The 23,168-nt window shown below is 60.5% G+C and overlaps 1 long non-coding RNA gene across 1 annotated transcript; it reads right to left on the bottom strand.

Annotated features, from left to right (window-relative positions):
* Window positions 1-7,482: 7,482 nt before the first annotated feature.
* LOC136168898 (uncharacterized) lies at window positions 7,483-22,585 on the bottom strand. The gene is made up of 3 exons (XR_010663353.1): window positions 22,205-22,585; window positions 10,447-10,728; window positions 7,483-9,960 (listed from the first exon to the last, which is right to left on the bottom strand). It is a non-coding gene; the product is annotated as an uncharacterized lncRNA (long non-coding RNA).
* Window positions 22,586-23,168: the final 583 nt, after the last annotated feature.

Below are 23,168 nucleotides of genomic sequence, written 5' to 3'. Positions count from 1 at the left end.
AACACCCCACCTCGGAGGCCAAAGTGGGTGTCATGAGGTCTGCTGACCTCACGGGGGCGCAGGAGACAACAACATTTCAGCTGTTTGCAGGACGAGGACACGTGTGGGCTGAGCTTTTTTGGGCTGAGCCTGTTTGGGGGGACCCCCCAGCTCCCTCCCCAGTGTGAGGACCCTTGCCTACTCCTCCCAGCTGCTCCCCAAACCCGGGGCTTCCTGACAAGCATCTCCCCCACCGCCCAGCAGCCCTGCAGCCTCTGCCCTCTGACCACATCCCCCCCCACCCTCCCCTGCACAGGGCCAGGCCTCTGGGGTGGGTCGTGGAGGCCCTTCCTGAGGCCGAGCCGGGACTGAGACCCCGGGCCACGCGGCTCCACCCAGCCTGTGCCCGTGGAAGGGGGCTCCGGGGGCACCAGCGGGGTGGAGGTTGGGGGCAGGAAGGAGGGGCTGGGCAGCTCTGGGAAGGTCTGAGAGGGGGCTGTGGTGCGGCTGCAGCCGGAGCCTGGGAGGGGCAGCGTGGGAGGGGCTGGGTGGGGAGGCCCGAGTGCCGGAGGCCTGGGCGGTGGGCCGGGGGCTTGCTGGGCCAGGACAGTGTAGCCAGAAAAGGACAGGAAGGCGGGGGGCAGGGGGCACTCCTGGGCCCCCAGCTCAGCCCTATCGGGCGGGTCCCGAGGACACTCCCTTGGCCCTGGGGGCTCCCACAGTCTCCTGGCCTGCTAGAGACATGGGCACAGCTCACCCTCACTCCCAAGCTTGTCAGACTCAGCTGCCCTCTGCAGACCCTCGCAGCGGGAGGCCTCCCCGGCCCCTAAGCTGACATCCTGCCCCCTCCAGGGAAGGACTGGGCTCTGGACCTGGGGCTCCACTTCTTTGGGGGTCTCCCCAGAGGCCACTGGACACACGTTGGGTGGGGCCCACGGGGTGGGTGCCCCTTCTGCCTCGATGCTGGGACCTGGGGCCGCGGGGTGGGGAGGGGCGCAGCAGCTGGGGCCCCTCCCCATTTGAGGGGCAGGAGGGCAGTCCTCGAGCAGGTGCTGGGGAGCCATAGAAGGTTCCTGAGCAAGGGCGAGCCCTGACCCAGGGAGGCCCAGGGGGGGAGCTCCAGGGACCTGGGCCAGACCCAGCCCACCTCCACCCTTCTCAGCACGTCCCGGGGTTCTGAAGCAGATGCTTCTCAGCCCAGTGGGGTCTGCCCTGACCGTCACACGGGCTCCACCTGCCAGCGCCCTTCCCAGCCCGGCACGGCCCGGGAGGAGGGCACGGCAGAGGGGGCAGGCTGGAGGGCTCTGGAAATGCCAGGCCAGCCCCGACTCCCATCCCAGGGTCGAGGGCTGGTTCCCAGGGCCAGGGTGCTCCCTGCACCCTCCCACCCCTCCTCCCCCGGCCTCAGTTTCCCCATCTGCTCGTGGGTCCCGGCCGGGTCTTGGCCTGTCTGTGGTCTGGGGGCTGCCTGGAGCTGGGGAGGCCCCAGGGGGCGTCCCTGCGGTGGGAGGGGAGGGTCGCGGAGGGGAAGGAGACGGGCTCTCGTCCACCCCCACCCCGCGACATGCTCCGCAGCCCATCACTGTCACTGACTTGACGACAGGTGGCCAGGCTCGGTCCCAGGCCGCACGGGGGGTGGACAGGCCCCAGCCCCTTCCCCTCAGGAGAGACTTGCTGGGGCCGTGGGACCAAGACCGGGGCTGGGGCTGGGGGTGTCCTGGAAGGGGCCTGATGTGTGTGGGCGAGCCGCCTTGGCAGGCTGCCCTGCTCGCCACGAGGTTGGACGTAGGGCCTTTTCGTGGAAGAGGGATGGAAAGTTGCCTTATAACATTTGTTTTTCCCCAACCTTTGCTTCCTGGCTTGTGCAACGCCCCCTCCCCTCCCGCGGCCTTCACCTGGGCCCTGGGTGACGGCTCGCAGGTGCCCCCACTCCGTTCCGGCGCCCGGCCGCCCGCCTCGTGCAGGTCGATGGGCGCTCTGAGCCGCGGGGGGCTGCGGGGGGGCTGCAGGCAACTCCCCCATCAGTCAGCTGCGGCCGCTCCATGCAGGCTCGGCAGGGCCGGGCTGGGGCTGGGCAGGCGGGTGCGTGTCTGCGGGCTGGGTGGGCAGGCGTGCCCCGAGGTCGGAGTCACGTGCAGGCGCGCAAGCCTGGGTGTGCTCAGGTGGTTTTAGGAGGGGCCGTCAGGGTCCCAGTTTCTCAAGCCTCCGTCCTCCTCCTCGACAGGATCTGGCTGGTGGAAACCTGCCTAGAGGCTTGGGAGCCAGAGATGGAGAGGGCGGGGAGGGAGGCTCCGATGGGAAGAGGGGCCCTGGGCGGTGGAGGCCGAAGGTAGCGTGTCTGCTGGCAGCAGGGTCTGTAAGGCGCGAGAGCCAGTCACCCCGTCTCTCCCAGACCTTGGCTCCTTCTGTCGGCAGGTGGACACCTAGGTTTGCCCAGCCTTAAGGAGAGTGAGGGGCCACAGTGCAGGCTGGGGCCCTTGGCCTGGAGGCGGGAGAGCCTCCTCCTCACTCACCATTGGGCTTCCAGACCATTTTCTTGTCCCCCAAGACCTCCCAGCCTCGAGGCTCATGTCACCCTCAGGGCACAGACCCTGCCTTCCCGGCTGTGCTCCTCCAACCTCAGGCCTCCCCTCGGCCCTGGGCGCTTACCACCTCCTCACCTCTGCCCTCTGGCCCTCCTCCCGCCTGCATTCGGGTGATTTTCATCTGTGCACCCAGCATCCATCCGGAACCCGAGCCCTGGGTGCCGGGGCTGGTCCGCCCTCCTTGCCCCAGCCCCCGGGAGCCCTGCGCTGGCCCCCGCACCTCTGGCCCCTGGTCCCCCCTGTCCCCCTGCTCGTCCAGGGCCCAGCGACCCCCGCCCCACCTCCGTTTCCTCAGGGCAGCGCCCATGTGGCATCAACTCCGGTGTAGGAGTGTGGTCCCGCTGCAGACATCCTCAGCCGCCCTGCGCTCTGTGGCGCCGACCTGGCTGATCCAGGACCCCCTGACTTGGGACCTCTTTGCCCATTTGGGCCACACCACACCCCTGTCTGGGGCAGCCCAGTCTCTTCCTCGTATCTGAGATGTTTCAGACGCCACAGCTGACCGAGATTGTGCAGCGTTGGCCCCTGTCTGACTGAGCACGGTGCCCTCGAGGTCCATCCGGGGCCATGGCTTCTAAAGCAGATCGCCGCCTTGAGGGGCCCTACGAGCCAGCTGGCGGGGTACTCTGTTCGGTATGCTCCAGCATTAACACTCCATATGTTCAGTTCAGTTCAGTCGCTCAGTCGTGTCCGACTCTTTGCAACCCCATGAATCACAGCACGCCAGGCCTCTCTGTCCATCACCAACTCCCAGAGTTTACCCAAACTCATGTCCATCAAGTCAGTGATGCCATCCAGTCATCTCATCCTCTGTTGTCCCCTTCTCCTCCTGCCCCCAATCCCTCCCAGTATCAGGAATCTTTTTCAATGAGTCAACTCTTCGCATCAGGTGGCCAAAGTATTGGAGTTTCAGCTTCAGCATCAGTCCTTCCAGTGAACACCCAGGACTGATCTCCTTTAGGATGGACTGGTTGGATCTCCTTGCAGTCCAAGAGACTCTCAAGAGTCTTCTCCAACGCCACAGCTCAAAAGCATCAATTCTTCGGCGCTCAGCTTTCTTCACAGTCCAGCTCTCACATCCATACATGACCACTGGAAAAACCATAGCCTTGACTAGAATGACTTTTGTTGACAAAGTAATGTCTCTGCTTTTCAATATGCTATCTAAGTTGGTCACCACTTTCCTTCCAAGGAGTAAGCATCTTTTAATTTCATGGCTGCAATCACCATCTCCAGTGATTTTGGAGAGCCCCAAAATAAAGTCTGACACTGTTTCCACTGTCTCCCCATCTATTTCCCATGAGGCGATGGGACCAGATGCCATGATCTTAGTTTTCTGAATGTTGAGCTTTAAGTCAACTTTTTCACTCTTTCACTTTCATCAAGAGGCCCTTTAGTTCTTCTTCACTTTCTTCCATAAGGGTGATGTCATCTCCATATCTGAGGTTATTGATATTTCTCCTGGCAATCTTGATTCCAGCTTGTGCTTCCTCCAGCCCAGCGTTTCTCATGATGTTCTCTGCACATAAGTTAAATAAGCAGGGTGACAATATACAGCCTTGACGTACTCCTTTACTACAGCATTAATACCTGACACTCCACCCGCCACCCTCAGCGCTCCATGCCCAGCATTAACACTGCACACTCTATCCCCATGCTCCACACTCCATCATTAAGCGTCCAGGCCCCATTTCTTATTCTCCATGCTCCTATCACTCAATATTCCAGTCTCTGTATTTCACACTCCATTACTAATACTCTGCACCCCATTTTCCGTGCCTTTATTCTACGTAACTCATGCTCTGTACTCTACGCTCCGTTGTTAACACTCTACAGTCCCCTGCTCCGTGCCCAAGTCCACGATGGGCGCTCCACTCTCCGTGCTCCATGATTAACAGTCCCTGCTCCATCCCTCATTCTCCACATGCTCCTCCCTTCGGTTCTGCATCCCCGGTGCTTCACGCTCCACCACTAGCGCTCTGCACTGCACTCTCTGCACCCCAGTATTAACACTCCATTCTCGATCCCCTCTTCTTCATGCTCCGTATTCCATTCAAGCCTGCACTCTCCATCTCTGTCTATAGAGCTCTGCAATCCATACTCCATTCTTAATATTTCATTCTCCGTTCCTTATTCCCCGTACTCCATACTCCACTAGCGCTCTACACTCCTTACCCCCACACTCTGTATTCCATCCTCCACGATTATTGCTTCACGCTTCACTTCCTGTTCTCCACACTCCATACTCCATTCTTGACGCTCTGTTCCCCACCCCCATTCTCCGTTATGGACGCTCTGTTCCCCACCTCCATTCTCCATTATCGATGCCCCACACCCTCCTCCATGTTCACGCCCCTCTGGGCCCGCCTCTGTCCCCTCTCTCCTGGAAGGCTCTTCCGTTCCTTCCTTTCCTGACTCCAGCGCCTCCCCGGACTCCCATCCACCAGCCCGTGGTCTGGACCTCCGGCATCCCTGTGGCCCGACCCCAGCCCATCTCTGCCCTCCCTCCACTGCTGAACTTAGCTCTCCCTGCTCCTCCAAAAGCCTCCGTCCGAGGGAGAGCGGTTCAGGGCCTCTCACCTGCACCAGGAGCCCCCGTAATGGGATGAGAGCCCCTGAGAAAGGGCCCCACCGAGCCCCCTCTCCCCCCGACGAGAGAGGGCTCAGCTAGAAGGTGCCATCTGTGAACTGGAAAGGGGACCCTGACCAGTCTCCCCACGCCAGCCTTGGACTCGTGGCCTCCAGTTTTGTGAGAAATAAATCCCGTCTATTTAGGCTGCCCTCTGTGTGACCTTCAGCTGCAGCAGCCCCGAACTGAGACCACCCCCTGCCCTAAGTTGCCTCCACCCCTCGCCTGGGCGGTCCGAGCCCCGGAGCACACCCTTCTGAGGCCGGGGCTGCCGACCCTGTCCCTTCATGGTTCCCCGTGGGCCGGGAGGACCAGTAGGCACCCTTGCTCACCCGAGCCCTGCACGCGTCCTGCCAAGGGCGTGCTGGGCGGCAGCCCTGTCTCCTCCCGCTGAGCAGGGCTTCCCCGCTGGCCGACTGCTCGCTGGACATCAGGACACTGAGGCCCCGGGTCAGCCGGGCCCTGTCGTTCATGCCCCAGGCCAGAGTGGGGGACAGAGCCCCAGCCCTGGGCAGGCTGTGGGCGGGGTGGCGAGGGGCAGTGGGCCCCTGCTTCTAGCCCTCGGTTCAGGGACCGGCGCACTTCCCGACGATGGCCTTTGATACTCACCAAGGAGCCCCTCTAGCTGAGCCGTGGGCAGAACATTCAGCTCCTGTCCGGCAGGTGCCGCGTCCGCATCAGGGCGTGCAGGGCCGTCTCCCGCTCCAGGCCACGCTGCTCCCCGCTGGGGCTTCCACGCCGCCCTGGACACGGCCACGGAAACCCCTGGTGGAGGCTGTGCTGTCTGCAGAGCCAAGCCCCGCCAGGCCCCGTGAGACCGACTTCACAGGGGAAGTCACGTGCGTTCTGAAGGGTCCACACGTGTCCCCAACCACAGGGCCCCTAGAAGCCGCTCCGGGGTCAGACCTTGAGTCCCACAGGGCTTGTGTCATGCCCTCCTGCTGATCCTTCCCGGCGCGATCGCTCACAGGCGGTTAGTGATCAGTTACACCATCTCTGCTGCTGTTGGTCATTTAGCTGCTCAACCCGTGTCTGACTCTGTGACCCCATGGACTGCACCCGCCAGGCTCCTGTGCCCATGGGATTCTCCAGGCAAGAATACTGGATTGGGTTGCCATTTCCTTCTCCAGGGGATCTTGCCAACCCAGGGATTGAACCCACGTCTCGTTATGTCTCCTGTGTTGGCTGGCGGGTTCTTTATTTCCAGCGCCACCTGGGATTCATGCCCCGTGCCCCTCCCCTTGGTAGCCTCAGATCTGCGTTTCTGACTCTGTTTCACGGAGAGGTTCTTTTCTGCCATATTTTGGGTTCCACATACAGGTGATGTCCCTGCTTGTCCTTTGTCTGACTTACTTCACTTAGTCTGATCATCTCTAGGTCCTGCCACGTTGTTGTAAATGGCGTTGCTTCTTTACTTTTTATGGCTGAGTAATATTCTCTTGTATAAGTGCACTGCATCTGCTTTACCCGTCTTCCGCTGACCAACGCTTGGGCGGCTTCCGTGTTTTGGCTGTTGTAAATAGGACTGCTGTTGGGGTGCTTGTGTCTTTCGAACTAGAGTTTTCTCTGGATACACGCCCAGGAGTGGGATTGCTGGGTCACGTGGTGACTCTACTGTTAGTTTTCTGAGGAGCTTTCACATTGTTCTCCACAGCGGCTGCATCAACTTACATTCCAAGGTGCAGCGCCTTTTTTTTAAAAACAAATTTCTTAAACCTTTGCCTGAGATCGACACGCCCACAGCGCTGTGTGTGTCCATTTACTTTCGGCTGGGCGGGGTCTTCACTGCCGCACGCGGCTCTCTCCTCTAGTTGCGGGGAGCGGGGGCCGCCCTGGAGTTGCGTGCACAGCTTGCGGTGGCCTCTCTTGTTGCAGAGCACGAGCTCTAGGCGCGGGGGCTGCAGCAGCTGCAGCACGTGGGCTCGGTGGTTGCCACCTGCTGGCTCGGGGGCGCTTGGGCGTCAGGAGGGGTGCCGCAGAGGCCCATGAGTTTGGGTTCAGGCCCTGGGACGTGCAGGCTTCCGTCGCCGCGGTGCACAGGCCCAGTTGCCCTGGCGTGTGGGGTCTTTCTGGACCAGAGATCGAACCACATCCCCTGCTTTGGGAGGTGGCTTCTTTTCCACTCTCCCACCAGGGAAGCACCAAAGGGCAGTTTCGTGAAAAGTCAAATATACATCTACCATATACATGCCCCAACCACTCCCCCTCCCATATATACACCACAACCACTCCCCACATCAGTATTTATCCAAGAGGAAAAAAGCATGTCCACACGAAGACTTGTAAGTGGATGTTCATGATACCTTTATTTGGAAAAATCCCAAACTGGAAGCAAATGTCCATCAGCAGAAAAACAGGTAAAAGCAAACAGGGGTAACTCTATGTGAGAAATTCCACTAGGCGGTGAGAAGGGGTGAACCAAGGAAGGCGGTAGGGGTAGTAGCAAAAGCCGCTCAGTCGTATCCGACTCTTTGCAACCCCATAGACTACACAATCCACAGAATTCTCCAGGCCAAAATAGCGGACTGGGGAGCCTTTCTCTTCTCCAGGGGATCCTCCCAACCCAGGGATGGAACCCAGGCCTCCCGCATTGCAGGCAGATTCTTTACCGGCTGAGCCAGCAGGGCAGCCCCGGATGGCAGGGACAGTGCGGAATGCAAGAAGCCAAGGAAGCAGGAGGACTCCCTGACTGGTTCCCAGGGCAGAAAGCTCTGGAAAACGCGACAGCGAGCGTTTGCAGTGGGGCAGTGGGGGAGGGGCGCGAGGACGCCTTGGGATCCATGGGTGCGGGTGCCTCCCAGCCGTGGCTGCGGTTTACATACGTGTGGGTGAGTTTGACACGTGTTGAAATCTATCAGGCTGTGAGCTGCAAATGCCCACAGGTTGCCTGTACCTCAGTGGAGCTGCTCTCGGAAGGGATGGACACGAAAGAGGCTGAAGGCATGACGGCCCCCCTGCAGAGCCCAGCCATGGCCCCGCAGCTGCATTTGCGTTTGTTTTCAGACCCAGAACCTGCTCTTGGGAGAGGGGAAGGTCCCGCACATCATGGTAAGTACTACCGTTGGGGCCCCTCGACTGTTCCCCCAAAGTAACCACGGCCATTCTCTCAAGTAGCTGTGTGCTCAGGAGAGCGGACCCCACACTTGTGGGGTGTTAAATACAGATCACCAATACCCTGATCTTGAAGAGCTGCCATGGGTCCCTGTTAACGAGGAGACCCACGAGGTCAAGAAATAAACAGTCAGGTCAACTTCCAGCTACACTGGTCTACTGGGCTCACAGACCCACTCCGTGGTCCTTTTCACGGTCTCTGGATTTATAATTGACATTGAGTGCTTGACAGTTAGTAATCCCAACAAGTGGACTATGAGGGCACTCTGAAAAGCCCAGTGAGGAAGGTTAGGGAGGAACTGTGCTTTCTTGGGCTCCAAAACCACTGTGGACAGTGAGCACTGTCCTGAAATTAAAAGACACTTGCTCCTTGGAAGAAAAGCTAAGAAAAACTTAGAAAGCATATTAAAAAGCAGAGATACCATTTTGCCCACAAAGATCTATATAGTCAAAATTATGGTTTCTCCATAATTTATGTGGGAATGTGAAAGCTGGTCCATAAAGCAGGCCAAGCACACAGAATCGATGCTTTTGAATCATGATGCTGGAGAAGACTCTTGAAGTCCCTCGGACTGCAAGGAGACCAAACCAGTCCATCCTAAAGGAAATCAGTCCTGAATATTCATTAGAAGCACTGTTGCTGAAGCTTAAACTCCAATACTTGGGCCACCTGATGTGAAGAGCCAGCTCATAGGAAAAGACCTTGATGCTGGGAAAGATTGAAGGCAAGAGAAGGGGGTGCAGAGGATGAGATAGTTAGATAGCATCACCAGCTCGATGGATATGAGTTTGAGCAAGCTTCGGGAGATGGTGAAGGACAGGGAAGCCTGGCCTGCTGCAGTCTATGGGGTCACAGAGAGCTGGACAGGATCTAGAGACTGAAGAGCAATAACAACGATCCAGCAGTCCCGCTCCTGGGTAAATATCTGGACAAAACCATAATTCGGAAAAGTACAAGCATCCCTGTGTTCACAGAAGCACTGTTTACAGCAGTCAAGACCCGGAAACAACCCAGACGTCCCCTGACAGGTGGATGAATAAAGAAGGTGTGATGTATGTAAATATGTATCTATCATTCCACATTGGCTCAGATGGCAAAGAATCTGCCTGTGACGCGGGAGAGCTGGGTTTGGTCCTGGGCCGGGAAGATCCGCTGGAGAAGAGAATGGCAACCCACACCAGTGTTCTTGCCTGGAGAGTTCCGTGGACAGAGGAGCCTGGCGGGCTGAGTCCATGCGGTCTCAAAGAGTCACACACAACTGAGCGATTCACACACACACACACACGTGCACACACACACGCACACACACACACAGTGGAATCTTACTCAGCTGTGAAAGATAAAGCAATGGCATTTGTAGCAACATGGATGCGCCTTGGGGTTATCATACTAAGGAAGTAAGTCAGACAGAGAAAGACAAATCGTCTATGATATCAGTTAGACTAGATATCTAGTCTAAGAATCTAGAAAATGATACAAACAGAAACAGACTCACAGACATAGAAACAAAAATTGCGGCTGCCAAGGGGGAAAGGAGGCGTGCAGGATACACTAGGAGCTTGGGATCAGCAGACACACGCTCCTGCGTATAAACACAGAAACGTCAGGCACCTGCTGGACAGCACAGTGAGCTATATTCAATATCTCGTGATAACCTACGGTGGAAAAGAAAACAGAAAGAATATATTTACCTAAATCGCTTTGCTATACACCAGAAATGGACGCAGCACCAGAAACTGATTTTTCGGAAACGGAAAGCTCCAGGCTGCGTTGGACGTGCACGTCCCGCCGGCACTCCCCAAGCCTCACACGCGTGGTCGTCAGCCCCCACTGCAGACACTCAGGGTCTGCCCCTGTCTGTCCCTCCCTCCCCTCTGGTAAGGCCTTGCACGTTGCAGGCTCGGCCATGCGGTGATGCCAGGCTTGGAGGCCAGGAAAGGACCCCAGCTCCTCACAGGGAGGGCGGCCGCTCCAACGCAGGCTCAGAGTGCCCGCCCGGCTCAGGCTGGAGCTCAGCCTCCCGAGGGCATCCAGCCAGCCACACCGGCTCCACCGTCGGGGCCCCAGCTTTTCCCAAGCAGGGCGGTGGCGGCGGCCCCGTACCAGAGGCTTGGACACCTGATGGTCACCCTGGAGCTCACCTCTCCCTGGGAGGCACAAGAGACTGGCTTTCCTGCTCGGGTCCCTGGTGTGCATGCGTTGCCCTCGAGTTTTCACGGTCCTTCCATTGAGTAACTTAATCACAACCCCGAGTACCGTTGTCCGCCTGCCGTCAGACCCCTTCTCACCCTGTTTCAAATGCCAGAACCACCGCTTGAGTGATGAGACAGGGCCGAGATGGCATTGGTGGGAGGCCTCACTCACCTCCGTGCTCTGAGTGATATTTCATCTCCAATTTTCTTCTCCACCATCCAAGGTGCCTTCTGCAAAGATACATGATTTTCATAGCATGAAAAAAAAATAAACAAACCTCAGCCTCTTTATAAAACACAAGAAAAATAGACTTAGGAAGAAAAAATGAAGACCTTGTGCAGCTGACAATACTGACAGCCTCCCAGGCCTGAGGGCCACAGAAGTGACTGCACCCATCACGGTTACCGCGGATCAGCCCGCCCCGGCCTGCGGGGCCTTCAGTGCTTGGTCAGCCCTGCACCAAGTCATCGGTGAGGCCCCAGAGGGGGACATCCTTCAGGGGAGCCAGCTGCCCTCTCCTACAGCCCATGTTCTTCCTCCAGCTCGCATAACCGCTCAGTTGGGTGTTCAGAGGGGCCTCCAGGTGGGACTCCGGGACCCAGGCTCCTCCTGCGGATCACTCAGCCCCCTTCCATCGTCCCGAGGAAGAGAGGGAGCCCCTCATTCTGACGGGTGGAAACCGAGCTGCTCGTGGGCTGTCCCCCGGGACGTCCCCTGGCCACGTGCTGGGTCAGGTTCAGGGCTGAAGGCTGGAGCGGGGAGTGGGCCGCTTTGGGAGGCCTGGCACTCTGAGGATGGGCGACGTCCACCAGGGAGGACAGGAAGAGGTTCTGGCCAAGTGCAGGGGGCTCGACACATCTGGGGGTGAGGATGGAGTCAGTGAGAAGGCTGAGGGGGGCGGCAGGGAGGTGCCAGCGCCAGCGTTGGCCGCCAGGCCCCTGGAGACCCGGGGGACTGCACCTAGAGGAGGATGAGGACAGGGGGGCGGGTGGGGTGGGGCAGAAAGCAGCAGTTTGAGGCTCAGATCCACTCAGAGGGATCTGGGTGCTCAGGGCATTGAGACCGCGGGAGGTCCCGCCCCCACACCCAGCCCCTGGCCCGGGGAAGACGTGGCGGCTCTTCGGCCACGGGTGAAAGCTCTCCGCGGCTCCCACTGTCCTGGATGTGAGTGTCTGCACCCTGGAGGGGCTGGCAGGGTCCATCGGGCAGGAACCTGGGGGCCACATGGAGGGTGTGGATCTAGGAAGCCCAGACCAGAAGGGGCATAGAGGATGCTGACCCGGAGTGGGTTGGAGTCGCTGGAGAGAAAGATGATGGCGGCCTGAAGTAGGTACTGGGCACTGGGCGGATCAAGCCGCTGGGCTGTGCTGGGGCGGCTGGCGTGATTTCCGAGCCGGGCAGCCAGGCTGGCCCACGGGCAGAACTTTGCCTCTTAGCCTGGCCCCGGGAGATCTCTGGGGAGCACAGTCAGGAGCCCGCACAGTGGTCCAGGCGCGAGAGGCAAGGAGGGAGAGAGCCTCCGAGGGGCCGAGACAGTGGATCGTGCAATGTGCAGGCGTGTCTGGGGGTGGGGGAAAGGAGCCAGAGGGCACAGCAGCCCGTGGGCAGGCCGTGGGCAGGGGCTTCCAGCGGAGAGGAGACACAGGTGAGGAATTATCAGGAGGGCGGGCTCGATGAGATCCGAGACCAATTCGACCTGAGCCCCAGGGAGAGGGCATGAAGGGGGACCCCAGATCCCAGCTGGGGTGACTGGATGGCGCTGCCCCAGGTGCGAGTGAGGGCAGCCGCGGTTCCAGCTCCAGGGCATGTGGAGCGGATACGCAGGTGAGTCTGCAGCTCAGGAGAGGCGGCCCGAGGGGTGGCTGTCTGCAGGAGGCGGGCACCCCAGCGCTGCCCAGAGGATGCCCAGGACAGAAGTGCCCCAGGGGCTGAGCCAGGGAGGTTGGGCCCCTGCCCCAGGCCCCCGACACGCTTCCATCTCCCATCCTCCCACCCACGCCCTTCCCAGGCTGCCCCATCCGTCCACAGAGCTTCCGAGGGAGCCCCTAACCCAGCGGGGATCTGGTGGGGGCAAGGCACCCATCGACAGGGGGGAAACTGAGGCTCAGGGGGTAGGGGCTCCCCCAGGGCTTGTGGGGGTTTGACCTGGCTACAGAGCTGGACGGCAGGTTTTGGACCCCTCACCCCGCGACCCCGGTGTGGCTCCTGTGTGCCGGTGGCGGGGGCCGGGCGCAGTCAGCTGAGGCTGGCCTGGAGATGGAGCTCCCAGGGCGGCAGCCCCTCCTCCCCAGGCCCTAAATGCTTCCAGACCCTGCTCTGCGTGGCCTTATCTGTGCCTTTGATCCGTCTCATTCATCCTGAGCCCATCTCCCCTTCCTGTGTGTGCCCGCCCGGGGGGTGGTGCACAGGGGGGCCTCAGGAACGGTCAGTGAGGCGCTGAGCGGGGCGTGGAGCTGGTGAGGGCGTCCCCCTCTGTTCCTTGGGTGCGGCTGGAGGCAAGTCTGCCCCTCCAGGATGGAGGGGAAGCCCCATCCCCACAGCCACACCCGCCACAATCCAGGCGTTGAGTGTAGGTGGGGGTCCCACGGTTCCACTCCTGGAATGCAAGCTCCTCACAGGAGGAGTTTGTTTTGATCACAGCTCTATCTCAGCATCTGGAACAGTGTCTGGTGTCCACTGAGGCTGAGTACAGGGTGAGTGAGTGAGTGAGTGTGTGAGTGAGTGAGTGAGTGAATGAGTGACTGAATGAATGAGCGACTGAATGAATGAGTGATTGAATGAATAATGAGTCAATGAGTGAGTGAATGAGTTACCCAATGAATGACTGAGTGAATCAGTGAGTTAATGAAAGAGTGAGTGAATGAGTGAATGAATGAGTGAGTGAGTGAATGAATGAGTAAAGGAATATGTGACTGAAGGAATGAGTGACTGAGTGAATGAAAGAGTGAATGAGTGAATGAGCATGTTAATGAGTGAGCAAGCAAATGAATGAGTGACTCAATGAATGACTGAATGAGTGAATGAGGGAGTGACTGAGTGATGGAGTGAGTGAATGAATGACAGAATGAATGAGTGAGTGAACGAATGAGTGAGTGAGTGAGTGAGTGAGCGAATGTGTGACTGAAGAACTGAGTGAATGAGCGTGTTAATGAGTGAGCAAGCAAATGGATGAGTGACTCAGTGAGTGACTGAGGGAGTGACAGAGGGATGAGTGAACTAAACGAGCGCGGGCTGTGCCTCCCTGCCTTGGCCTCCACCCTCCCTCCTGCTCCCACTGACCAGGCTGGGGAGAGTAGGGCGGGTCTCGCACAGGCCCGTGCCCCGCGTCCTGGACGCCCTGGCGCTCCTGGGGTGCTGTCCTCACTTGGGGCTCCCAGATCTCCCCGCGCGTTGCCGCGGACTTCCCAGCTGGATGCTCTGTGAGCCGGCCCTGGTCCACCCCAAGCCCTATTGGTCTCCAGGTCTCAGAGCCTCCGTCTGGGACAAGGCGGGCCCGCTGGAGGCTCAGGGGGCCTCACCCTGAGGGCAGGTCTGGACACACGCGGAGCAGCGTGGGCCCCGCTGCCCCTTCTGGAAGGTGCCTGGCACAGCCCCGGGCCACTTCCCCATCAGGAGCGCGCGTCCTTCCGGGCGGACCCCACCTGGGGGAAGGGGCAGGATGGAGGCTGGGAGCCGGGACCCTCCAGCCTCGAGCTCAGACCCGCGCCCGGGCCCTGCCTGCAGAGGTGCGCACGGACCCAGGCCAAGGCGCTTCCCGGCTCGGCCTTGAGACGCTCACCACCCTGCTGGACTCGCCTTCCAAAAGTGGCTGTTGGGCTCCGCAGACCTGAGCCTCCTCTGCCTGCTCTGGAAGGTGCTGCTGGGGATCAGGGCTCCTGGAGTGGGTGCAGAGGGCACCCCCGCGGGAGCCCCGGGCTCTTTGATGGCTGAGTGGGCTGGAGTCAGCTGGAGGCCCCAGGGCTCCTTGACTTCCATAAAGATGCAGCACCTTCTTTGTTTGGGGCCTGGCGAGGCCCCCTGAGGTCAGACACTGCGTGGCTGGGTCCATGTGCCTTTGGAGGGGGATGAAAGCAAAACAGCCTCCCTGTGCTCAGACTCCCCGTGAGGCTGGGTGCTGCCAGCCGCCACACCCAACAGGGAATGGGTGAAATGGGATGGAGCCTTCCAGAAAGGAGCCGCCACGTCCTCTTTAGGCGCCAGGTTGCCCGGTGGGAGGGTCCCGCCCTCGGCCCCAGACAGGCCGCTCCACCACCTCACACCCAAGGGGCTCCAGCTCCAGGGTCCTGTCCACCCACCATTGCCTCAGTGAGCGTGGAGGGTCCAGGCTGGGGCCTCCCTGCGGGGCTGTGTGCACCAAGGGGAAGGGGGGTCTACCTGGGGACCGACCCACATGCCCCAGGTGTGGCCCCAGGGGACGCAGCCCGCCGGGGTCTGCTGTGGGTTCAGCGCAAACACCGTGCTGACGCAGGCCTGGGACGCTCAGGACTGCTGGGGCATGCTGTCTGCGTGTGTCTGTGTGTCTGAATGTTTCCTCTGGGAGCCCGGCATTGACTGTGGCCGCCCGCTGGCTCCACAGAGGCACACGGGGCGGCCGGCAATGTCTTGGGGCCCCCCGCCTGTACCTCACTTCTGGCTCAGGTTTCTGTATGTGAGGCCCATCAGCAAGGGCCACCCTGTGGCCAGGAGCCCTGTGGTCTCAGGTCCAGATGGAGACCCTGGTCCTGAGAACCCCAGACCGGCCACTACTGGCACCACCCGCTTCCGCCTGGGGGACTTGATGGGGTGCTGGGTCCCAGGAGGCCACGGCCAGGCCGCCAGCCCACTGCGGGGCTTCGCTCTGTGGCCTGGCGTCCTCTGTGTCCTTGGCCAGGGACTGGGGCGGCCGCCTGCCTGGCTCCCCAAGGGAAGGTCCTGGGAAAGGGGTGACCTGGGGGGTCAAAGGGTCCAGCCCCTTCCAGTAGGCCTCCCAGGCCCACTGACGGGGCCCAGCCGGGCCCACCACCAACTCCAGGCTGGAAGCAAGAGCAGCCTCTGAGGATGAGGACAGGAGAGAAGCTGGATGCTCTGGGCAGTGGGGGTCAACACGTGACAGAGGAGAAGGTGAGTGGGGGGGCGGGACTCCATCTCCCGTGGCCTCTGCCCTATGGTTGGAGTCTGAGCCTTTAGGGGGTGGCTCGGATACAGGAGACACAGGAGACCCTTCTGGATGTAGGACCCATGACAGGAGGGGCAGGGAACCACCCTGGGCAGCAGATTTCAGCTCCATAGACAGAAGGGCTGGCCGAGAGCCATGGCCCCTCAACGCAGGAAAGTGCTGAAAGCAAAGGTAGTGAGCATCCCATGGCTGGGAGTGATCAAGCAGAGACCAGCTAGGAGAGCTGTGAGGGCACACTCAGGGGGATTGTCTCGGCCCTGAGCACCTGGGACCTGCATCACTGCCCTCAAATACAGGGATCCTGAAATCCAGCCACAGCCGGCAGGTCGGAGGCTCCCCCCGCAGCCACAGGGCGGCTTGGTGCTGGAAACAGGCCCCGAATTCAGAAGAGCATCCTGAGGGCAAGTGCTGCCTCCCACAGAGCCCGCGTGCCCCCGCGCTGGGCTGCCTTCCCGTCCGGAGCTCTGCGGGCACCCGCAGCTCGGTTATTTGGGGGAGCACTTGAATTAGGACTAATTTCAGTCCAAGAAAGATGGAATCAGAGGATAGGTACCCTCTGGCTGGGGTCCGCCAGGTGGTCAAAGCTGGCTGCCTGGGCGCCTTCCTCCAGGGTGAGGCCACCGACAGGCACTCCCGTGTCCTAGCATCACAGCCCCCAGTGGGCTGAGCAGGGCCACGGAGCAGCATTCACGGCCCCCCCATGCTCAGGTCAGATGCCCCCGTGTCCCTGTCTCCAGGCAGATGTCACAGCTTCAGGGGCCTGCCAGCCTCCTCATTCCCCTGGCCTTGCTGACATCCCACACCTGCATTTTTCAGTTCCTGAAAAGATATTTGAATATAGGGCTTTCACCCCCGTTTTGATGGACAACTTCAGACACTTTTCCCAGTAGTCATGTACAAATGTGACAGTTAAACCATAAAGAAGGCTGAGCGCCAAATAATTGATGGTTTTGAACTGTGGTGTTGGAGAAGACTCTTGGGAGTCCCTTGGACTGCAAGGAGATCCAACCAGTCCATCCTAAAGGAGATCAGTCCTGGGTGTTCACTGGAAGGACTGACGCAGAAACTGAAACTCCAATACTTTAGGCACCTGATGAGAAGAACCGACTCATAGGAAAAGACCCTGATGCTGGGAAAGATGGAGGGCGGGAAGAGACTCAGAGAAGGAAGGCCCCTGAACCCCCCGCTGGTGCCGGTCAAGTCTGCGCACTGGCTTCACCCCAGCTTCCCCAGATGAGGGTTGGACCACAGCGCTCCCTCCCCCGAGCCTGGCTTTGAGACCAATCAGAGGAGAGGAAGCCTCCAGAGAGGGGGTGCACGTGGGGAGTAGGGGCCAGCGGACGGATGCAGGACCCTCAGGACGAAAGGGGGAGGGGCCCGCCTGAGGCGGCCGTGCTCTGTGGACAGGTCGCGTGGCTCATCAGTCCCCTGTAGCTCGCGTCCAGAAAAGGGGGAAAATTTACGTCTGACTGTCATCCTGGGGGCTCTGAGAGCTTGTGAGGGGTCTGGAGCAACAACTGGAGCCCCCAGAGCGGACCGTGGGTGGCTGGTGGGGGGCAGGAGACCCAAGGATGGTCAGATCTGCCCATGGTGGCGGCCAGGAGGGGCAAGGGGAGCCCCTGCACAGTTCTCAGGGCCGGAGGGGCCCCGGGGACAACCGAGGGCGCCAGTGGCCGGGTCTCAGCACAGCCAGCGGGGTGCGGATCAGCGGCTTGGCCCGGAGCTGCCGACCACAGCTGTGAGGCTAGGATGTGCGTTTGGGCTGGAGTGGGCAGGGGGTAGGCGGCTCAGCGGGTGTTGGTGAGCAGACAGCGGACACGGAGTCTGAGTGTTAGGACAGGAGGAGGCAGTGGTCCCCATCGCCACGCCGAGGAGAGTCCAGGAGGGGTGTGTGACCCCCAAGCCCTAGGATGTGGCAGCCACAAGGTCAGCGGTGAGCTTCTGGGCTGTGGTCATCAGGTGCAGATTCAGAAGGAGGATGCTGGGGCCAGGGGCTGGGGCGGGGGTGGGAGTGAGGGTTAAATGGGGACAGAGTGTCCGTTTGGCAGGACGGATGAATTTCTGGAGACAGATGATGACCTTGGTTCTTCAGCATGAGTGTAACTAATGCCACTGAGAAACAGTTAAAATGGCAAACTTTCCATTATTGTGTATATTTTACCACAATCGAAAGAAGATGGAATCCACTTTGTCGTCCTCTATTTTTAGATTTTTATGTGGCGATTTGGCCATGATCTGGCTTTGGCGCAGTTTGAAAAGCTCATCATTGTTTAAGCAAAGTGGAAAGCCCTTTATTCTGTGTAAACTGTGGGGGAAATCCTTTAGTCTCTTGAAACGCTACTGTGTTGCGTTAAAAAGCGGCAGATGAAGCCTCCATGGGCTTCCTTGGTGGTAAGGAATCCGCCTGCAGTGCAGGAGCTGCAGGTTCGATCCCTGGGTTGGGAAGCTCCCCGGAAGGAGAAAATGGCAACCCACTCGTCTTCTTGCCTGGAGAATCCCATGGACCGAGGAGCCTGGCAGGTTATAGTCCATAGGGTTGCAAAGAGTCAGACACAACCGAAGCGACTTAACACGGACACGCAAGCCACCGTAAGTGCGCAGACCAAGCGCCGCTGTGAGATTTAGTTAGCTGTAAACGTCTGGTTTAGCCACTTTGGCCACCTGCATCTTACAGGGTCAGCCAGTGGCGGCTGGGGGCTGAGTGACGGTCGTGTTTCTGTAAACTCCTTTCTATCAGCAGGCAACCCCTCCTTCTGGACTGGCTGCCTCTGGCTTCTTTCATGAGGGAAACTGAGGCTTTGCAACACAGACCCAGAGACCTGGGGCCCACAAAGCCTAAAATACTTTCCCTCTGACCTCTTACAGAAAAAGTTTGCTGCTTCCTGATCAAATACATAGGATACTCCAATGCTGCGTATTCCCTGAGAGTTTTATAATTCTTCCTCTGGGTCACCACGGAAACCAGCTGCAAGACAAAATTAATAAGAAGCTCAAATGCTTCATCTGCCAAACAACGGCCCCAGGATTGGAACCTGAGCAGCTGAAATTCTGGCGGCCTTCCCGAGGGAGGCTGTGGAGGAATAGCATTCGCAGTGGGGAAGTGGCAATCCTGCTCACGAGGGGGACACGTCTGACATGCTTCTTGGTCCCAAAGAGGACTGAGAAGACATGTAGGCGGCTGGGGAGCCCTGCCCAGTAGTCAGAGGGGGGACGGCAAGTCTGGGAGTCACCCCACCACGGGAGGGATTGCCCAGAGACGGGGGGCAGGGGCCAGGCGGGGACAGCGTGGTCCCACGACGGGGATGGGGCCGCAGGGTTCTCTGGCATCCCTAATCCCTGCAGAGGGTGACTGCAGCCATGAAATTAAAAGACGCTTGCTCCTTGGAAGGAAAGCTATGACCAACCTAGGCAGCATATTAAAAAGCAGAGACTTTACTTTGTCAACAAAGGTCTGTCTAGTCAAGGCTATGGTTTTTCCAGTGGTCATGTACGGATGTGAGAGTTGGACTATAAAGAAAGCTGAGCGCCGAATAATTGATGCTTTTGAACTGTGGTGTTGGAGAAGACTCTTGAGAGTCCCTGGGACTGCAAGGAGATCCAACCAGTCCATCCTAAAGGAAATCAGTCCTAGGTGTTCTTTGGAAGGACTGATGTTGAAGTTGAAACTCCAATATTTTGGCCACGTGATGCGAAGAGCTGACTCATTTAAAAAGACCCTGATGTTGGGAAAGATTACAGGCAGGAGAAGGGGATGACAGAGGATGAGATGGTTGGATGGCATCACTGACTCAATGGACTTGAGTTTGGGTGGACTCCGGGATTTGGTGATGGACAGGGAGGCCTGGTGTGCTGTGGTTCATGGGGTCGCAGAGTTGGACACGACTGAGCGACTGAACTGAAATGAACTGAACTGAAACGCCATCGCGAGTGGCAAAGCTCTGACTATGGGGGAGACCACGTGACGACGGAGATGGAGTGAGGCAGACACAGCCCAGTACGGCTGGGAGCCCCCGGAAGCTGGAAGAGGCAGGAAGGACCCTCCCCTAGACCTCACAGGGAGCTCACTGACCTGCAGCCGGGGACAGGACAGCCCCCCGGAGCTGCTTCCCAGGGGCAGCATCCCCAGAACCCTCCCTGAAGGCCACCTGCAAAGAGACGGGGGGTCTGGGCTGCAGCCCCTGGAGCAGCCCGCCCGCCTGACAAGTGCCTCGCATCCCAGCCTGGGCTTCTCGGCTCTGGGCCAGGTAAGGCTGGACACACGGGGGCCTCGCGCCGCCTCTCCCAGAAATGACGGCACCCCCCGAACCTCTGCTTGCTGCCGTCCGTGTCCCCAGCACACACCTGGACGGCAGTTGCCCACACCCCAGCCACAACCCGGGCCAGGGACCCAAGGCGCCGACGGCCGGAGGACAAGGGGCTGAGGGCACAGGGGCAGCCATGGCTGCCGACCACAAACCAGGGTCCGATTGACGGCAGGTCCTGGGCTCCCGGCGTGGGGGTGGGCGAGAACCAGCGAGGGACCCCAGCCCCGGCCGCCCGTGGGCCTCCACAGTAAGAGCAGGCGATGCCCTTTGCTCGGCTGATGGGCAGGGGGCCCCAGATTGGGCCTCACACCCCAGCCGGCGTCCTGACTACCGGGTCCCGCAGGGTGCTGGGGGACTGTGCGTGCAGGGCCTCAGGCCTCGGGGCTCGCCGGGCAGGGGTGGGCTGGGTTCCAGAAATCGGGCAGTGTCCCCAACCGCAAGGGCCCCCACCACACGCCTGGGCTCCCCACCACACTCCCGGGCGTCCGCAGATGCCACTACTTGGAACCACTTGGAAATGGAGCCCTGTCTGGCTCATGGGGTCGGTGAGAAGACCCTGTGGCCGCCACGCCAGCCGAAAACAGCTCAGTCACCAGAGCGCGTGGAGCTTAGTTTATAAATCGGAAACAGCCGCATTCTGCCTACATTTCTGCCTGCTGCTTCCTAGCTGAGGGGCCCAAGGTCCAGCCGGGCCCGGGCCCGTCCCGAGGACACGGGCCCCTCCGGTCTCTACTCCCGCGCGGTGGCGGGGACACAGCGCCCCCGCCTCAGACTCCCGCAGCCACTACGTGAGGATGGAGGGGAAAATAACTGTAACTGCGGGGTGACGGCCATTAGCGAACCTCACCGCGGGGACCCTTTTGCAATGTATACGCCTGTCAGACTGTTTCGATGTATGCCTAAAACTAACACATTGTTCTCTGTCCATTTAACTCAGCTGTTATTATTTTACTTTATTTCGGGGACCATGCCCTTCCGTTTATGGGCTGCTAATTCCTCAACCAAGAACCGAACCCACGCCCTCAGCAGTGAGAGCGCAGAGCTCTAACCCCTGGACCACCAGGGGATTGCCTTTCTCAATCTTTACAACCTCAGCAGCAGGTGCTGTGAGCCGCGGTGGGCCCCGGCCTTGTTGCCACAGCCTGGCAGGAGCCTCCTGGGTGGGGGTCTGGGGAGAGACCTGCTCACGGCCCACACACGGGACCACACTCTGGGCCTCCGCCTGCACGCAGACTCCGGCAGCCGCTGCCTCGCTCGGCCCCGTCCGGGGCTCACCCGGCTCCCGCTCCCTCTGCCCTTCTTCTGCAGCGGCCCCCGGGCCTGTTTCCAGCCGGCCGCCGGCTCAAGCCAGGCCCCCAGCCAGTCCACAGCTCTGCCTTCAAGACCTCCGCAGCCCCAGACAACCACCACCTCCCACGGCTTCACCCTGCCCCTGCGGACCCCACCTCCCAAAGCATCACCCCGCCCCTCCCTGGCCCACCCTTCAAGTGCATCCCTGGGCAGCAGGCAGAGGGGCCCTGGTAAAGCGGGGCCAGAGCCCTTTGGAACTCCTGGGCTTGTAGGAGGAGCAGGGTCCCCAGGATCGGCCAGCTGGGGCAGCGAGGCTGTCGCCCCCAGGGAGCTCCCGGGGGGGAAGGCTGGCTTGGACGGCCCCCACTCACTGTCTCCTTATAGACGCCCCGGCCCCACCCAGGACACCCACCCACCTGGGGGCTGGCTTGTCCCCGCTCCCTGCTGGCCACGGGCTTCTCGGGCTCTCACGTGCTGCTCGACCTGCCTGCTGCGGGCACCTCCCGTGGGTCATCCCCGCCAGCTCCAGCCCTCACCAGCCACCCCGGGCTCCTGGGGGCGGGGCCGGGCCTGCCCTGCCCCTGCGCATCCTCAGTGCAGACGCCCAGCCCGAGCAGGAGCCGAGAACAGTCATTGATGAGAGAGACGGGCTCTCCTGGTGAGTCTGGGTGAGGGGCGGGCTGCGGGTGCGGGCGCCGACTCTCCCCAGGGAGTCTCCCACCTGGCTGCCCAGGGAGGCGACGCCCCTGCCCCTCTGAGTGGCCGCTTGTGGCTCCGCTGGGGGGTGGCTGGCAGCCCGCCCCCGTGAGCCGCCGCCCGCCCGCCCGCAGTTTGGACCTTCTGGGCTTCCAGTCCAGCGCCCTCCTGAGCTGGTGGCGAGGGGTGTTTGATCACAGCCGGTCACCCCGGCCCCTCCGGAGTGGGCTTTTTTAACCGCCCCTGCCTGGGTCTCCTTACCTGTGACAGCCCCACCTCCAGTGCTGGCCAGCAAGGGGCCCCGTGGGTGGGGAGCCTCGGGAAGCGGCTTCTGAATCAGGTCCCCGAGTCAGCGAGCCAGACGTGGTCACAGAGGAGGGAGACGTGGTTGGCACCGAGGGGCTGACATTTGAGCTGGGTATGGAAGGCGTGCGGGGCCTGCAGCAGGAAGGAAGGAGGAGCTGCCGCTCCCGGCAGAGGGGGGCAGAGGCCCAGGTGGTGGGAACCGGGGCACCTGGAGTGCGGGAGGAAGAGTGAGGGCCCGGGGCTCCGGCCAGGGGCCTGGGTTACAGCCAAGGTTGCCGGGGAACCACAGAGGGCCCCAGAGAGAGAGCCGTGGCCCTCTCAGCCGGAGGGCAGAGCCTGCCTGGCCACAATCAGTGATCGGCAAGCGGTCCCTGTGGTCCCACCCCCGGGTGAGACGTGGCACCTCATCTTAGGCGCTCCCAGTCAACCACGGCCATGGGCATCGCCCTCTTAAAGTGACAGAGCCCTGGGGTCTGGCTCGAGGCCGAACACGGGAGGTGGGGGTGGGTGGGAGGGCAGGCAGGCGATGGTGAGGGGAGGGGGTACTGCCTGGGCAAAGGGCAAAAGACAGGAATGTGCAGTGCGTGTGCCCAGAGAAGAGCCGCCAGACTTGGCCGGGCCCTAGACGTCCGGAACAGTGGGAGCAGGCCGCCGAGGCTGGCCGCAGGCCCACGGAGTCCTGTGGCTCCCAGCCCAGACACGCGGCCCAGGGGGCGTCCTGAGGGCCCTCGGAGACTGGCCTCCAGGCTGCCAGCCTGGACCTGAGCTCAGAGGCACGGAGGGGACAGGTCAGCCCTGCCCGGCGACCTTGGGGCTGCCACCTCCTCACTAGCATGCCCCTCCAGCCCGGAATGAAACTGGGAGCCGTCACAAGCTAGAACTCGCAGGTAAACAACGCAGGAGATCTGGCTGGGAAGTG

The sequence above is a fragment of the Muntiacus reevesi genome, chromosome 5 (genome assembly GCF_963930625.1).
Source record: "Muntiacus reevesi chromosome 5, mMunRee1.1, whole genome shotgun sequence".
In the NCBI taxonomy this organism is placed as follows: Eukaryota; Metazoa; Chordata; class Mammalia; order Artiodactyla; family Cervidae; genus Muntiacus; species Muntiacus reevesi.
This window is presented reverse-complemented; position numbering and strand designations above follow the sequence as displayed.